The sequence below is a fragment of the Schistocerca americana genome, chromosome 5 (genome assembly GCF_021461395.2).
Source record: "Schistocerca americana isolate TAMUIC-IGC-003095 chromosome 5, iqSchAmer2.1, whole genome shotgun sequence".
Classification (NCBI taxonomy): domain Eukaryota; kingdom Metazoa; phylum Arthropoda; class Insecta; order Orthoptera; family Acrididae; genus Schistocerca; species Schistocerca americana.
This window is the reverse complement of record NC_060123.1, coordinates 754960949-754978371: the sequence shown is the minus strand read 5'-3', so window position 1 is coordinate 754978371 and position 17423 is coordinate 754960949.

The following is a 17423-nucleotide window of genomic DNA, read 5'->3' as shown; positions in this document are numbered from 1 at the left end:
TTGTACTTAAGGTGGCATTGTGCCTTTTGTATTTAATTCCGATGCGATTTCTGTGTTTCATCGTCAATGTGTATGTCCAAGGAATACATTGAACCTGCAGTGGTGTATCGGAAACTAATACTGTTCTCACAGGAACGGATCAAAGCACAGTCTCTAAGAAGTCTCACTCTTCTTGCACTTAAGGCGGCTTTGTGCCTTTTGTATTTAATTCCGATGTAATTTCAGTGTTTGATCGTCAATGTGTATGTCCAAGGAATAACTTGAACCTGCTGTGGTGTATCGGAAACTAATACTGGTCTCACAGGGAATGATCAAAGCACCGACTGTAAGAAGAATCTCTATTCTTGTGCTTAAGGCGGCATTGTGCCTTTTGTATTTAATTCCGATCCGATTTCTGTGTCTCATCGTCAATGTGAATTTCCATGGAATACATTGAACCTGCAGTGGTGTATCGGAAACTAATACTGGTCTCACAGGGAATGCTCAAAGATCCGACTGTAAGAAATGTCACTCTTCTTGCACTTAAGGCGGTATTGTGCCATTTGTATTTAATTCCAATGCGATTTCAGTGTTTCATCGTCAATTTGAAAGTCCGTGGAATACATTGAACCTGCAGTGCAGTATCGGGAACTAATACTGGTCTCACAGGAAAGGATCAAAGCACAGACACTAAGAAGTCTCACTCTTCTTGCACTTAAGGCGGCATTGTGCCTTTTGTATTTAATTCCGATGTAATTTCAGTTTTCCATCGTCAATGTGTATGTCCAAGAAATACATTGAACCTGCAGTGGTGTATCGGAAACTAATACTGGTCTCACAGGGAATGGTCATAGCACCGACTGTAAGAAGAGTCTCTATTCTTGTACTTAAGTCGGCATTGTGATTTTTGTATTTAATTCCGATGCGATTTCTGTGTTTCATCGTCAATGTGATGGTCCAAGGAATACATTGAACTTGCAGTGGTGTATCGGAATCGAATACTGGTCTCACAGGGTATGTCCAAAGCACCGACTGTAAGAAGAGTCTCTATTCTTGCACTTAAGGCGACATTGTGCCTTTTGTATTTAATTCCGCTGCGATTTCTGTGTTTCATTGTCAATGTGATGCTCCAAAGAATACATTGAACCTGCAGTGGTGTATCGGAAACATACTGGTCTCACAGCAAAGGATCAAATCACAGACTTTAAGAATTCTCACTCTTCTTGCACTTAAGGGGGCATTGTGCCTTTTGTATCTAATTCCGATTTAATTTCAGTGTTTCTCCGTCAATGTGTGTGTCTAAGGAATACATTGAACCTGCAATAGTGTATCGGAAACTAATACTGGTCTCTCAGGGAATGCTCAAAGCACCGACTGTAAGAAGAGTCTCTATTCTTGTAGTTATGGAGGCATTGTACATTTTGTATTTAATTCCGATGCCATTTCTGTGTACATCGTCAATGTGATGGTCAAAGGAATACACGGAACCTGCAGTGGTGTATCGGAAACTAATAATGGTCTCACAGGGAATGCTCTAACAACGACTGTAAGAAGAGTCTCTATTCTTGTACTTAAGGCGGAATTATGCTTTTTGTGTTTAATTCCGATGCGATTTCTGTGTTTCATCGTCAATGTGAAGGCCCAAGGAATACATTGAACCTGCAGTGGTATATCGGAAACTAATACTGGTGTCACAGGGAATGCTCAAAGCACCGACTGTAAGAAAAGTCTCTATTCTTGTACTTAAGGCGGCATTGTGCCATTTGTATTTAATTCCGATGCGATTTCTATGTTTCATCGACAATGTGAATGTCCAAGGAATACATTGAACCTGCAGTGGCGTATCGGCAACTAATACTGGTCGCACAGGAAAGGATGAAAGCACAGACTCTAAGAAGACTTACTCTTCTTGCTCTTAAGGCGGCATTGTACCTTTTGTATTTATTTACGATGTAATTCCAGTGTTTCATCGTCAATGTATATGTCCAAGGGATACATTGAATCTGCAGTGGTGTATCGGAAACTAAAACTGGTCTCACAGGAAAGGATCAAAGCACAGACTCTAAGAAGACTCACTCTTCTTGCACTTAGGGCGGCATTGTGCCTTTTGTATTTAATTCCGATGTAATTTCAGTGTTTCATCGTCAACGTGTATGTCCAAGGAATACATTGTACCTGCAGTGGTGTATCGGAAACTAATACTGGTCTCACAGGAAAGGATCAAAGCACAGATTTTATGAAGTTTCACACTTCTTGCACTTAGGGCGGAATTAATTTCAGTGTTTCATTGTCAATGTGTATGTCCAAGGAATACATTGAACCTGCAGTGGTATCGGAAACTAACACTGATCTCACAGGGAGAGCTCAAAGCACCGACTGTAAGAAGAGTCTCTATTCTTGTACTTAAGGCGGCATTGTGCCTTTTGTATTTAATTCCAATGCAATTTCTGTGCTTCATCGTCAATGTGTATGTCCAAGGAATACATTGAACCTGCAGTGGTGTATCGGAAATTAATACTAGTCTCACACGGAATGCCTAAGCACCGACTTTAAGAAGAGTCTCTATTCTTGTACTTAAGGGGTCATTGTGCCTTTTGTATTTAATTCCGATGCGATTTCTGTGTTTCATCGTCAATGTGAAGGTCTAAGGAATACAATGAACCTGCAGTGGTGTATCGGAAATTAATACTGGTCTCACAATGAATGCTCAAATCACCGACCGTATGAAGAGTCTCTATTCTTGTACTTACGGCGGCATTGTGCCTTTTGCATTCAATTCCGATGTAATTTCAGTGTTTCATCGTCAATGTGTATGTCCAAGGAATACATTGAACCTGGAGTTTTGTGTCGGAAACTAATCCTGGTCTCACAGGGAATGCTCAAAGCACCGACTGTAAGAAGAGTAGCTATACTTGTACTTATTTCATGGTCTCACAGGGAATGCTCAAAACACCGACTGTAAGACTGTAAGAAAAGTCACTATTCTTGTACTTAAGTCGGCACTGTGCCTTTTGTGTTTAAGTCCGATGCGATTTCTGTGTTTCATCGTCAAGGTGTATGTCCAAGGAATACATTGAACCTGCAGTGGTGTATCGGAAACTAATACTGGTCTGACAGGGAATGCTCAAAGCACCGACTATAAGAAGAGACTCTATTCTTGCACTTAAGGCGGCATTGTGCCTTTTGTATTTAATTCCGATGCGATTTCTGTGTTTCATCGTCAATGTGTATGTCCAAGGAATACATTGAACCTACAGTGGAATGCTCAAAGCACCGACTGTAAGAAGAGTCTCTATTCTTGCACTTATGGCGGCATTGTGCCTTTTGTATTTAATTCCGATGTAATTTCAGTGTTTCATGGTCAATGTGTATGTCTAAGGAATACATAGAACCTGCAGTGGTGTAGCGGAAACTAATACTGGTCTGACAGGGAATGCTCAAAGCACCGACTATAAGAAGAGACTCTATTCGTGTACCTAAGGCGGCATTGTCATTTTTGTATTTGATTCCGATGCGATATCTGTGTTTCATCGTCAATGTGTATGTCCAAGGAATACATTGAACCTGCAGTGGTGTATCGGAAACTAATACTGGTCTCAAAGGGAATGCTCAAAGCACCGACTGTAAGAAGAGTCTCTATTCTTTTACTTGAGGCGGCATTGTGCCTTTTGTATTTAATTCCGATGTGATTTCTGTGTTTCATCGACAATGTGAAGGTCCAAGGAATACATTAAACCTGCAGTGGTGTATCGGAAACTAATACTGGTCTCACAGAAAAGGATCAAAGCGCAGACTCTACGAAGTATCACCCTTCATGCACTTAAGGCGGCATTGTGCGTTTTGTATGTAATTCCGATGTAATTTCAGTGTTTCATCGTCAATGTGTATGTGCAAGGAATACATTGAACCTGCAGTGGTGTATCGAAAGCTAATACTGGTCTCACGGGGAATGCTCAAGGCACCGACTGTAAGAAGAGTCTCTATTTTTGTACTTAAGGCGGCATTGTGCCGTTTGTATTTAATTCCGATGCGATTTCTGTGTTTCATCGTCAATTGGAAGTTCCAAGGAATACATTGTACCTGCTGTGGTGTATCGGAAACTAATACTGGTCTCACAGGGAATGCTCAAAGCACCGACTGTAAGAAGGGTCTCTATTATGGCACTTATAGCGGCATTGTGCCTTTTGTGTTTAATTCCGATGCCATTTCTGTGTTTCATTGTCAATGTGTATGTCCAAGGAATACATTGAACCTGCAGTGGTGTATCGGAAAACAATACTGGTCTCAAAGGGAATGCTCAAAGCACCAACTGTAAGAAGAGACTCTATTCTTGTACGTAAGGCGGCATTGTGCATTTTGTATTTAATTCCGATGCGATTTCTGTGTTTCATCGTCAATTTGAATGTCCAAGGAATACATTGTACCTGCAGTGGTGTATCGGAAACTAATACTGGCCTCACAGGGAATGCTCAAAGCACCGACTGTAAGAAGAGTCTTTATTCATGCACTTATGGCGGCATTGTGCCTTTTGTATTTCATTCCGATGTAATTTCAGTGTTTCATCGTCAAGGTGTAAGTCTAAGGAATATATTGAAGCTGCAGTGGAGTAACGGAAACTGATACTGGTCTCACAGGAAATGCTCAAAGCACCGACTGTAAGAAGAGACTATTTTCTTGCACTTAAGGCGGCATTGTGCCTTTTGTATTTATTACCGATGCGTTACTGTGTTTCATCGTCAATGTGAAGGTCCAAGGTGTACATTGAACCTGCAGTGGTATATCGGAAACTAATACTGGTCTCACAGGGAATGCTCAAAGCACCGACTGTAAGAAGAGTCTCTATTCTTGTACTTAAGGCGGCATTGTGCCTTTTGTATTTAATTCCCATGTGACTTCTATGTTTCATCGTCAATGTGAAGGTCCAAGGAACACATTGAACCTGCAGTGATGTATCGGAAACTAATACTGGTCTCACAGGAAAGGATCAAAGCACGGACTCTAAGAAGTCTCACACATCTTGCACTTAAGGCGGCAATGTCCCTTTTGTATTTCATTCCGATTTAATCTCAGTGTTTCATCGTCAATGTGTATGTCCAAGGAATACATTGAACCTGGAGTGGTGTGTCGGAAACTAATACTGGTCTCACAGGGAATGCTCAAAGCACCGACTGTAAGAAGAGTCTCCATACTTGTACTAATTTCATGGTCTCACAGGGAATCCTCAAAACACCGACTGTAAGACTGTAAGAAAAGTCTCTATTCTTGTACTTAAGGGGGCATTGTGCCTTTTGTATTTAATTCCGAATCGATTTCTGTGTTTCATCGTCAAGGTGTATGTCCAAGGAATACATTGAACCTGCAGTGGTGAATCGGAAACTAATACTGGTCTCACAGGAAAGGATCAAAGCACAGACTCAAAGAAGTCTCACTTTTCTTGTACTTAAGGCGGCATTGTGCCTTTTGTATTTAATTCCTATGTAATTTCAGGGTTTCATTGTCAATGTGTATGTCTAAGGAATACATTGGACCTGCAGTGGTGTATCGGAAACTAATACTGGTCTCACAGCGATTGCTCAAACACCGACTGTAAGAAGAGTCCCTATTCTTGTACTTAAGGCGGCATTGCGCCTTTTGTATTTAATTCCGATGCGATTTCGGTGTTTCATCGTCAATGTGAATGTCCAAGGAATACATTGAACCTGCAGTGGTGTATCGGAAACTAATACTGGTCTCACAGGAAAGGATCAAAGCACAGTCTCAAAGAAGACTCACTTTTCTCGTACTTAAGGCGGCATTGAGCCTTTTGTATTTAATTCCGATGTAATTTCAGTGTTTCATCGTCAATGTGTAAGTCAAAGGAATATATTGATGCTGCTGTGGAGTAACGGAAACTGATACTGGTCTCACAGGAAATGCTCAAAGCACCGACTGTAAGAAGAGACTTTTTTCTTGCACTTAAGGCGGCATTGTGCATTTTGTATTTAATACCGATGCGTTACTGTGTTTCATCGTCAATGTGATGGTCCAAGGAGTACATTGAACTTGCTGTGGCGTATCGGAAACTAATACTGGTCTCACAGGGAATGCTCAAACAACGACTGTAAGAAGAGTCTCTATTCCTGTACATAAGGCGGCATTGTGCCTTTTGTATTTAATTCCGATGCGATTTCTGTGTTTCATCGTCAATGTATATGTCCAAGGAATACATTGGACCTGCAGTGGTGTATCGCAAGCTAATACTGGTCTCACGGGGAATGCTCATAGCACCGACAGTAAGAAGAGTCTCTATTCTTGTACTTAAGGCGGCATTGTGCCGTTTGTATTTAATTCCGATGCGATTTCTGTGTTTCATCGTCAATGTGAAGGTCCAAGGAATACACTGAACCTGCTATGGTGTATCGGAAACTAATACTGGTCTCAAAGGGAATGCTCAAAGAACCGACTGTAAGAAGAGTCTCTATTCTTGTACTTAAGGTGACATTGTGCCATTTGTATTTAATTCCGATTGGAATTCTGTGTTACATCGTGAATGTGAAGGTCCAAAGAATTCATTGAACCGACAATGGTGTATCGTAAACTAATACTGGTCTCACGGGGAATGCTCAAAGCACCGACAGTAAGATGAGTCTCTATTCCTGTTCTTAAGGCGGCATTGTGCCATTTGTATTTAATTCCGATGCGATTCCTGTGTTACATCGACTATGTGAAGGTCGAAGGGATACATTGAACCTGCAGTGGCGTATCGGAAACTGATACTGGTCGCACAGGAATGGATAAAAGGACAGACTCTAAGAAGTCTCACTCTTCTTGCACTTAAGGCGGCATTGTACCTTTTGTATTTAATTACGATGTAATTTCAGTGTTTCATCGTCAATGTGTATGTCCAAGGAATACATCGAACCTGCAGTGGTGTATCGGAAACTAATACTGGTCTCACAGGGAATGCTCAAAACACCGACTGTAAGAAGAGTCTCTACTCTTGTACTTAAGGCGACATTATGCATTTTGTATTTAATTCCGATGCGATTTCTGTGTTTCATCGTCCATGTGTATGTCCAAGGAATACATTGAACCTGCAGTGGCGTACCGGAAGCTAATACTCGTCTCACAGGAATGGATCAAACCACAGACTCTAAGAAGTCCAACTCTTCTTGCACTTAAGGCGGCATTGTGCGTTTTGTATTTAATTCCGATGTAATTTCAGTGTTTCATAGTCAATGTGTATGTCCATGGAATACATTGGACCTGCAGTGGTGTATCGCAAGCTAATACTGGTCTCACGGGGAATGCTCAAAGCACCGACTGAAAGAAGAGTCTCTATTCTTGTACTTAAGGCGGCATTGTGCATTTGTATTTAATTCCGATGCGATTTCTGTGTTTCATAGTCAATGTGAAGGTCCAAGGAATTCACTGAACCTGCTATGGTGTATCGGAAACTAATACTGGTCTCAAAGGGAATGCTCAAAGAACCGACTGTAAGAAGAGTCTCTGTTCTTGTACTTAAGGTGGCATTGTGCATTTTGTATTTAATTCCGATGCGAATTCTGTGTTACATCGTCAATGAGAAGGTCCAAAGAATTCATTGAACCGGCAATGGTGTATCGGAAACTAATACTTGTCTCACAGGGAATGCACAATGCACCGACTATAAGAAGAGTCTCTATTCTCGTGCTTAAGGCGGCATTGTGCCTTTTGTATTTAATTCCGATGCGATTCCGGTGTTTCATCGTCTATGTGAAGGTCCGAGGAATACATTGAACCTGCAGTGGTGTATCGGAAACTAATACTGGTCTCACAGGAAAGGATCAAAGCACAGATTTTAAGAAGTTTCACTCTTCTTGCACTTAAGGCGGAATTGTTCCTTTTGTATTTAATTCAGATGTAATTTCAGTGTTTCATTGTCATTGTGTATGTCCAAGGAATACATTGAACCTGCAGTGGTGTATCGGAAACTAATACTGGTCTCACAGGGAATGCTCAAAGCACAGCCTGTACTATGAGTCTGCATTATTGTCTTTAAGGCTGCATTGTTTCTTTTGTATTTTATTCCGATGCGGTTTCGGTGTTTCATCGTCAATGTGAAGGTCCAAGGAATACATTGAACCTGTAGTGGTGTATCGGAAACTAATACTGGTCTCACAGGAAAGGATCAAAGCACAGATTTTAAGAAGTTTCACTCTTCTTGCACTTAAGGCGGAATTGTTCCTTTTGTATTTAATTCCGATGTAATTTCAGTGTTTCATTGTCATTGTGTATGTCCAAGGAATACATAGAACCTGCAGTGGTGTATCGGAAACTAAAACTGGTCTCACACGGAATGCTCAAAGCACCGACTTTAAGAGGAGTCTCTATTCTTGTACTTAAGGCGGCATTGTGTTTTTTCTATTTAATTCCGATGCGATTTCTGTGTTTCATCGTCAATGTGTATGTCCAAGGAATACATTGAACCTGCAGTGGCGTATCGGAAACTAGTACTGGTCTCGCAGGGAATGCTCAAAGCACCGACTGTAAGAAGAGTCTATGTTCTAGCACTTATGGCAGCATTGTGACTTTTGTATTTAATTCCGATGTAATTTCAGTGTTTCATTGTCAATGTGTATGTCTAAGGAATACATTGAACCTGCAGTGGTGTATCAGAAACTAATACTGGTCTCACAGGGAATGCTCAAAGCACCGACTGTAAGAGGAGTCTCTATTCTTGTACGTAAGGCGGCATTGTGCCTTTCGAATTTAGTTCCACTGCGATTTCTGTGTCTCTTCGTCAATGCGAAGGTCCAAGGAACACAATGAACCTGCAGTGGTATTTCGGAAACTAATACAGGTCTCACACGAAAGGATCAAAGCATTGACTCTAAGAAGTCTCACTCATCTTGCAGTTAAGGCGGCATTGTCCCTTTTGTATTTAATACCGATGTAATATCAGTGTTTCATCGTCAATGAGTATGTCCAAGGAATACATTGAACCTGGAGTGGTGTATCGGAAACTAATACTGGTCTCACAGCGAATGCTCAAAGCACCGAGTGTAAGAAGAGGCTCTATTCTTGTATGTAAGGCGGCATTGTGACTTTTGTATTAATTCCGACGCGATTTCTGTGTTTCATCGTAAATGTGTATGTCCAAGGAATCCATTGAACCTGCAGTGGTGTATCGGAAACTAATACTGGTCTCACAGGGAATGATCAAAGCATCGACGGTAGGAAGATTCTCAATTCATGTACTTAAGGCGGCATTGTGAATTTTGTATTTAATTCCGATGCGATTTCTGTGTTTCATCGTCAATTGGAAATTCCAACGAATACATTGTACCTTCTGTGGTGTATCGGAAACTAATACTGGTCTCACAGGGAATGCTCAAAGCACAGACTGTAAGTAGGGTCTCTATACTGGCACTTATGGCGGCATTGTGCCTTTTGTGTTTAATTCCGATGCGATTTCTGTGTTTCATTGTCAATGTGTATGTCCAAGGAATACATTGAACCTGCAGTGGTGTATCGCAAAACAATACTGGTCTCAGAGGGAATGCTCAAAGCACCGACTGTAAGAAGAGTCTCTATTCTTGTACTTAAGGCGGCATTGTGCATTTTGTATTTAATTCCGATGCGATTTCTGTGTTTCATCGTCAATTTGAAGGTCCAAGGAATACATTGTACCTGCAGTGGTGTATCGGAAACTTATACTGGCCTCACAGAGAATGCTCAAAGCACCGACTGTAAGAAGAGTCTCTATACATGTACTTATGGCGGCATTGTGCCTTTTGTATTTCATTCCGATGTAATTTCAGTGTTTCATCGTCAAGATGTATGTCTAAGGAATACATTGAATTTGCAGTGGTGTATCGGAAACTAATACTGGTCTCACAGGGAATGCTCAAAGCACCGACTGTAAGAAGAGTCTCTATTCTTGTACGTAAGGCGGCATTGTGCCTTTTGTATTTAATTCCGATGCGATTTCTGTGTTTCATCCTCAATGCGTATGTCCAAGTAATGCATTGAACCTGCAGTGGTATATCGGAAACTAATACTGGTCTCACAGGGAATGCTCAAAGCACCGACTGTAAGAAGAGTCTCTATTCTTGTACTTAAGACGGCATTGTGCCTTTTGTATTTAATTCCCATGTGACTTCTATGTTTCATCGTCAATGTGAAGGTCCAAGGAAAACATTGAACCTGCAGTGATGTATCGGAAACTAATACTGGTCTCACAGGAAAGGATCAAAGCACAGACTCAAAGATGACTCACTTTTCTCGTACTTAAGGCGGCATTGTGCCTTTTGTATTTATTTGCGATTTAATTCCAGTGTTTCATCGTCAATGTGTATGTCCAAGGAATACATGGAACCTGGAGTGGTGTGTCGGAAACTAATACTGGTCTCACAGGGAATGCTCAAAGCACCGACTGTAAGAAGAGTCTCCATACTTGTACTAATTTCATGGTCTCACAGGGAATGCTCAAAACACCGACTGTAAGACTGTAAGAAGATTCTCTATTCTTGTACTTGAGGGCGCATTGTGCCTTTTGTATTTAATTCCGATGCGATTTCTGTGTTTCATCGTCAAGGTTTATGTCCAAGGAATACATTGAACCTGCAGTGGTGAATCGGAAACTGATACTGGTCTCACAGGAAAGGATCAAAGTACAGACTCTAAGAAGTCTCACTTTACTTGTACTTAAGGCGGCATTGTGCCTTTTGTATTTAATTCCGATGTAATTTCAGGGTTTCATCGACAATGTGTATGTCTAAGTAAAACATTGGACCTGCAGTGGTGTATCGGAAACTAATACTGGTCTCACAGGGATTGCTCAAAGCACCGACTGTAAGAAGAGACTTTATTCTTGCACTTAAGGCGGCATTTCGCCTTTTGTATTTAATATCGATGCGTTTCTGTGTTTCATCGTCAATGTGAAGGTCCAAGGAGTACATTGAACTTGCGGTGGTGTAACGGAAACTAATACTGGTCTCACAGGGAATGCTCAAACAACGACTGTAAGAAGAGTCTCTATTCCTGTACATAAGGCGGCATTGTGCCTTTTGTATTTAATTCCGATGCGATTTCTGTGTTTCATCGTCAATGTGTATGTCCAAGGAATACATTGAAACTGCAGTGGCGTATCGGAAGCTAATACTGGTCTCACAGGAATGGATCAAAGCACAGACTCTAAGAAGTCCCACTCTTCTTGCACTTAAGGCGGCATTGTGCGTTTTGTATTTAATTCCGATGTAATTTCAGTGTTTCATCGTCAATGTGAATGTCCATGGAATGCATTGGACCTGCAGTGGTGTATCGGAAGCTAATACTGGTCTCACGGGGAATGCTCAAAGCACCGACTGTAAGAAGAGTCTCTATTCTTGTACTAAAGGCGGCATTGTGCCGTTTGTGTTTAATTCCGATGCGATTTCTGTTTTTCATCGTCAATGTGAAGGTCCAAGGAATTCACTGAACCTGCTATGGTGTATCGGAAACTAATACTGGTCTCAAAGGGAATGCTCAAAAAACCGACTGTAAGAAGAGTCTCTATTCTTGTACTTAAGGCGCCATTGTACCTTTTGTATTTAATTACGATGTATTTTCAGTGTTTCATCGTCAATGTGTGTGTCCAAGGAATACATCGAACCTGCAGTGGTGTATGGGAAACTAATACTGGTCTCACAGGGAATGCTCAAAACACCGACTGTAAGATGAGTCTCTATTCTTCTACTTAAGGCAGCATTGTGCCTTTTGTATTTAATTCCGATGCGATTTCTGTGTTTCATCGTCAATGTGTATGTCCAAGGAATACATTGAATCTGCAGTGGTGTATCGGAAACTAATACTGGTCTCACAGGGAATGCTCAAAGCACAGCCTGTAAGATGAGTCTGCATTCTTGTCCTTAAGGCTGCATTGTTTCTTTTGTATTTTATTCCGATGCGATTTCGGTGTTTCATCGTCAATGTGAAGGTCCAAGGAGTACATTGAACTTGCGGTGGTGTAACGGAAACTAATACTGGTCTCACAGGGAATGCTCAAACAACGACTGTAAGAAGAGTCTCTATTCCTGTACATTAGGCGGCATTGTGCCTTTTGTATTTATTTCCGATGCGATTTCTGTGTTTCATCGTCAATGTGTATGTCCAAGGAATACATTGAAACTGCAGTGGCGTATCGGAAACTAATACTGGTCTCACAGGAAAGGATCAAAGCACAGATTTTAAAAAGTTTCACTCTTCTTGCACTTAAGGCGGAATTGTTCCTCTTGTATTTAATTCCGATGTAATTTCAGTGTTTCATTGCCATTGTGTATGTCCAAGGAATACATAGAACCTGCAGTGGTGTATCGGAAACTAATACTGGTCTCACACGGAATGCTCAAAGCACCGACATTAAGAGGAGTCTCTATTCTTGTACTTAAGGCGGCATTGTGCCTTTTCTATTTAATTCCGATGCGATTTCTGTGTTTCATCGTCAATGTGTATGTCCAAGGAGTACATTGAACCTGCAGTGGTGTATGGGAAACTAATACTGGTCTCACACGGAATGCTCAAAGCACCGACTTCTGGAAGAGTCTGTATTCTTGTACTTCAGGTGGCATTGTGCCTTTTGTATTTAATTCCGATGCGATTTCTGTGTTTCATCGTCAATGTGTATGTCCAAGGAATACATTGAACCTGCAGTGGTGTATCGGAAACTAATACTGTTCTCACAGGAACGGATCAAAGCACAGTCTCTAAGAAGTCTCACTCTTCTTGCACTTAAGGCGGCTTTGTGCCTTTTGTATTTAATTCCGATGTAATTTCAGTGTTTGATCGTCAATGTGGATGTCCAAGGAATAACTTGAACGTGCTGTGGGGTATCGGAACCTAATACTGGTCTCACAGGGAATGCTCAAAGATCCGACTGTAAGAAATGTCACTCTTCTTGCACTTAAGGCGGTATTGTGCCTTTTGTATCTAATTCCGATTTAATTTCAGTGTTTCTCCGTCAATGTGTGTGTCTAAGGTATACATTGAACCTGCAGTGGTGTAACGGAAACTAATACTCGTCTTGCAGGAAATGCTCAAAGCACCGACTGTGCGAAGAGTCTCTATCCTTGTACTTATGGTGGCATTGTGCCTTTTGTATTTAATTCCGATGCGATTTCTGTGTTTCATCGTCAATATGAAGGTCCAAGGAACACATTGAACCTGCAGTGGTGTATCACAAGCTAATACTGGTCTCACAGGGAATGCTCAAAGCACCGACTGTAAGAAGAGTCTCTATTCTTGTACTTACAGCGGCATTGTGCCTTTTGTATTTAATTCCAATGCGATTCTGTGTTTCATCGTCAACGTGAAGGTCCAAGGAATACATTGAACCTGCAATGGTGTTTCGGAAACTAATACTGGTCTCTCAGGGAATGCTCAAAGCACCGACTGTAAGAAGAGTCTCTATTCTTGTAGTTATGGAGGCATTGTACATTTTGTATTTAATTCCGATGCCATTTCTGTGTTTCATCGTCAATGTGATGGTCAAAGGAATACACGGAACCTGCAGTGGTGTATCGGAAACTAATAATGGTCTCACACGGAATGCTCTATCAACGACTGTAAGAAGAGTCTCTATTCTTGTACTTAAGGCGGCATATTGCTTTTTGTGTTTAATTCCGATGCGATTTCTGTGTTTCATCGTCAATGTGAAGGCCCAAGGAATACATTGAACCTGCAGTGGTATATCGGATACTAATACTGGTGTCACAGGGAATGCTCAAAGCACCGACTGTAAGAAAAGTCTCTATCCTTGTACTTAAGGCGGCATTGTGCCATTTGTATTTAATTCCGATGCGATTTCTATGTTTCATCGACAATGTGAATGTCCAAGGAATACATTGAACCTGCAGTGGCGTATCGGCAACTAATACTGGTCGCACAGGAAAGGATGAAAGCACAGACTCTAAGAAGACTTACTCTTCTTGCTCTTAAGGCGGCATTGTACCTTTTGTATTTATTTACGATGTAATTCCTGTGTTTCATCGTCAATGTATATGTCCAAGGAATACATTGAATCTGCAGTGGTGTATCGGAAACTAAAACTGGTCTCACAGGAAAGGATCAAAGCACAGACTCTAAGAAGACTCACTCTTCTTGCACTTAGGGCGGCATTGTGCCTTTTGTATTTAATTCCGATGTAATTTCAGTGTTTCATCGTCAACGTGTATGTCCAAGGAATACATTGTACCTGCAGTGGTGTATCGGAAACTAATACTGGTCTCACCGGAAAGGATCAAAGCACAGATTTTAAGAAGTTTCACACTTCTTGCACTTAGGGCGGAATTAATTTCAGTGTTTCATTGTCAATGTGTATGTCCAAGGAATACATTGAACCTGCAGTGGTATCGGAAACTAACACTGATCTCACAGGGAGAGCTCAAAGCACCGACTGTAAGAAGAGTCTCTATTCTTGTACTTAAGGCGGCATTGTGCCTTTTGTATTTAATTCCAATGCAATTTCTGTGCTTCATCGTCAATGTGTATGTCCAAGGAACACATTGAACCTGCAGTGGTGTATCGGAAATTAATACTAGTCTCACACGGAATGCCTAAGCACCGACTTTAAGAAGAGTCTCTATTCTTGTACTTAAGGGGGCATTGTGCCTTTTGTATTTAATTCCGATGCGATTTCTGTGTTTCATCGTCAATGTGAAGGTCTAAGGAATACATTGAACCTGCAGTGGTGTATCGGAAATTAATACTGGTCTCACACGGAATGCCTAAGCACCGACTTTAAGAAGAGTCTCTATTCTTGCACTTATGGCGGCATTGTGCCTTTTGTATTTAATTCCGATGTAATTTCAGTGTTTCATGGTCAATGTGTATGTCTAAGGAATACATTGAACCTGCAGTGGTGTATCGGAAACTAATACTGGTCTGACAGGGAATGCTCAAAGCACCGACTATAAGAAGAGTCTCTATTCGTGTACCTAAGGCGGCATTGTGATTTTTGTATTTAATTCCGATGCGATATCTGTGTTTCATCGTCAATGTGTATGTCCAAGGAATACACTGAACCTGCAGTGGTGTATCGGAAACTAATACTGGTCTCAAAGGGAATGCTCAAAGCACCGACTGTAAGAAGAGTCACTATTCTTGTACTTGAGGCGGCATTGTGCCTTTTGTATTTAATTCCGATGTGATTTCTGTGTTTCATCGTCAATGTGAAGGTCCAAGGAATACATTAAACCTGCAGTGGTGTATCGGAAACTAATACTGGTCTCACAGGAAAGGATCAAAGCGCAAACTCTAAGAAGTCTCACTCTTCTCGCACTTCAGGGCGCTTTGTGCCTTTTGTAATTAATTCCGATGTAATTTCAGTGTTTGATCGTCAATGTGTATGTCCAAGGAATACCTTGAATTTGCTGTGGTGTATCGGAAACTAATACTGGTCTCACAGGGAATGCTCAAAGAACCGACTGTAAGAAGTGTCACTCTTCTTGCACTGAAGGCGGTATTGTGCCTTTCGTATTTAATTCCGATGCGATTTCAGTGTTTCATCGTGAAATTGAAAGTCCGTGGAATACATTGAACCTGCAGTGCTGTATCGGAAACTAATACTGGTCTCACAGGAAAGGATCAAAGCACAGACTCTAAGAAGTCTCACTCTTCTTTCACTTAAGGCGGCATTGTGCCTTTTGTATTTAATTCCGATGTAATTTCAGTTTTCCATCGTCAATGTGTATGTCCAAGAAATACATGGAACCTGCAGTGGTGTATCGGAAACTAATACTGGTCTCACAGGGAATGGGCATAGCACCGACTGTAAGAAGAGTCTCTATTCTTGTACTTAAGTTGGCATTGTGATTTTTGTATTTAATTCCAATGCGATTTCTGTGTTTCATCGTCAATGTGATGGTCCAAGGAATACATTGAACTTGCAGTGGTGTATCGGAATCGAATACTGGTCTCACGGAGTATGTCCAAAGCACCGACTGTAAGAAGAGTCTCTATTCTTGTACTTAAGGCGGCATTGTGCCTTTTGTATTTAATTCACATGCGATTTCTGTGTTTCATTGTCAATGTGATGGTCCAAAGAATGCATTGAAGCTGCAGTGGTGTATCGGAAACATACTGGTCTCACAGCAAATGAACAAATCACAGACTTTAAGACGTCTCACTCTTCTTGCACTTAAGGCGGCATTTAGCCTTTTGTATCTAATTCCGATTTAATTTCAGTGTTTCTTCGTCAATGTGTGTGTCTAAGGTACCCATTGAACCTGCAGTGGTGTATCGGAAACTAATACTCGTCTTGCAGGTAATGCTCAAAGCACCGAATGTAAGATGAGTCTCTATTCTTGTACTTATGGTGGCATTGTGCCTTTTGTATTTAATTCCGATGCGATTTCTGTGTTTCATCATCATTATGAAGGTCCAAGGAACACATTGAACCTGCTGTGGTGTATCACAAGCTAATAGTGGTCTCACAGGGAATGCTCAAAGCACCGACTGTAAGAAGAGTCTCTATTCTTGTACTTAAGGCGGCATTGTGCCTTTTGTATTTAATTCCGATGCGACTTCTGTGTTTCATCGACAATGTGAAGGTCCAGGGAATACATTGAACCTGCAGTGGCGTATCGGCAACTAATACTGGTCGCACAGGAAAGGATAAAAGCACAAATCCTAAGAAGACTCACTCTTCTTGCACTTAAGGCGGCATTGTACCTTTTGTATTTATTTACGATGTAATTTCTGTGTTTCATCGTCAATGTGTATGTCCAAGGAATACATTGAATCTGCAGTGGTGTATCGGAAACTAAAACTGGTCTCACAGGAAAGGATCAAAGCACAGAATCTAAGAAGTCTCACTCTTCTTGCACTTAGGGCGGCATTGTGCCTTTTGTATTTAATTCCGATGTAATTTCAGTGTTTCATCGTCAACGTGTATGTCCAAGGAATACATTGTACCTGCAGTGGTGTATCGGAAACTAATACTGGTCTCACAGGAAAGGATCAAAGCACAGATTTTAAGAAGTTTCACTCTTCTTGCACTCTGGGCGGAATTAACTTCAGTGTTTCATTGTCAAAGTGAATGTCCAAGGAATACATTGAACCTGCAGTGGTATCGGAAACTAACACTGATCTCACAGGGAGTGCTCAAAGCACCGACTGTAAGAAGAGTCTCTATTCTTGTACTTAAGGCGGCATTGTGCCTTTTGTATTTAATTCCGATACGATTTCTGTGCTTCATCGTCAATGTGTATGTCCAAGGAATACATTGAACCTGCAGTGGTGATCGGAAATTAATACTGGTCTCACACGGAATGCCTAAGCACCGACATTAAGAAGAGTCTCTATACTTGTACTTAAGGGGGCATAGTGCCTTTTGTATTTAATTCCGATGCGATTTCTGTGTTTCATCGTCAATGTGAAGGTCCAAGGAATACATTGAACCTGCAGTGGTGTATCGGAAACTAATACTGGTCTCACAATGAATGTTC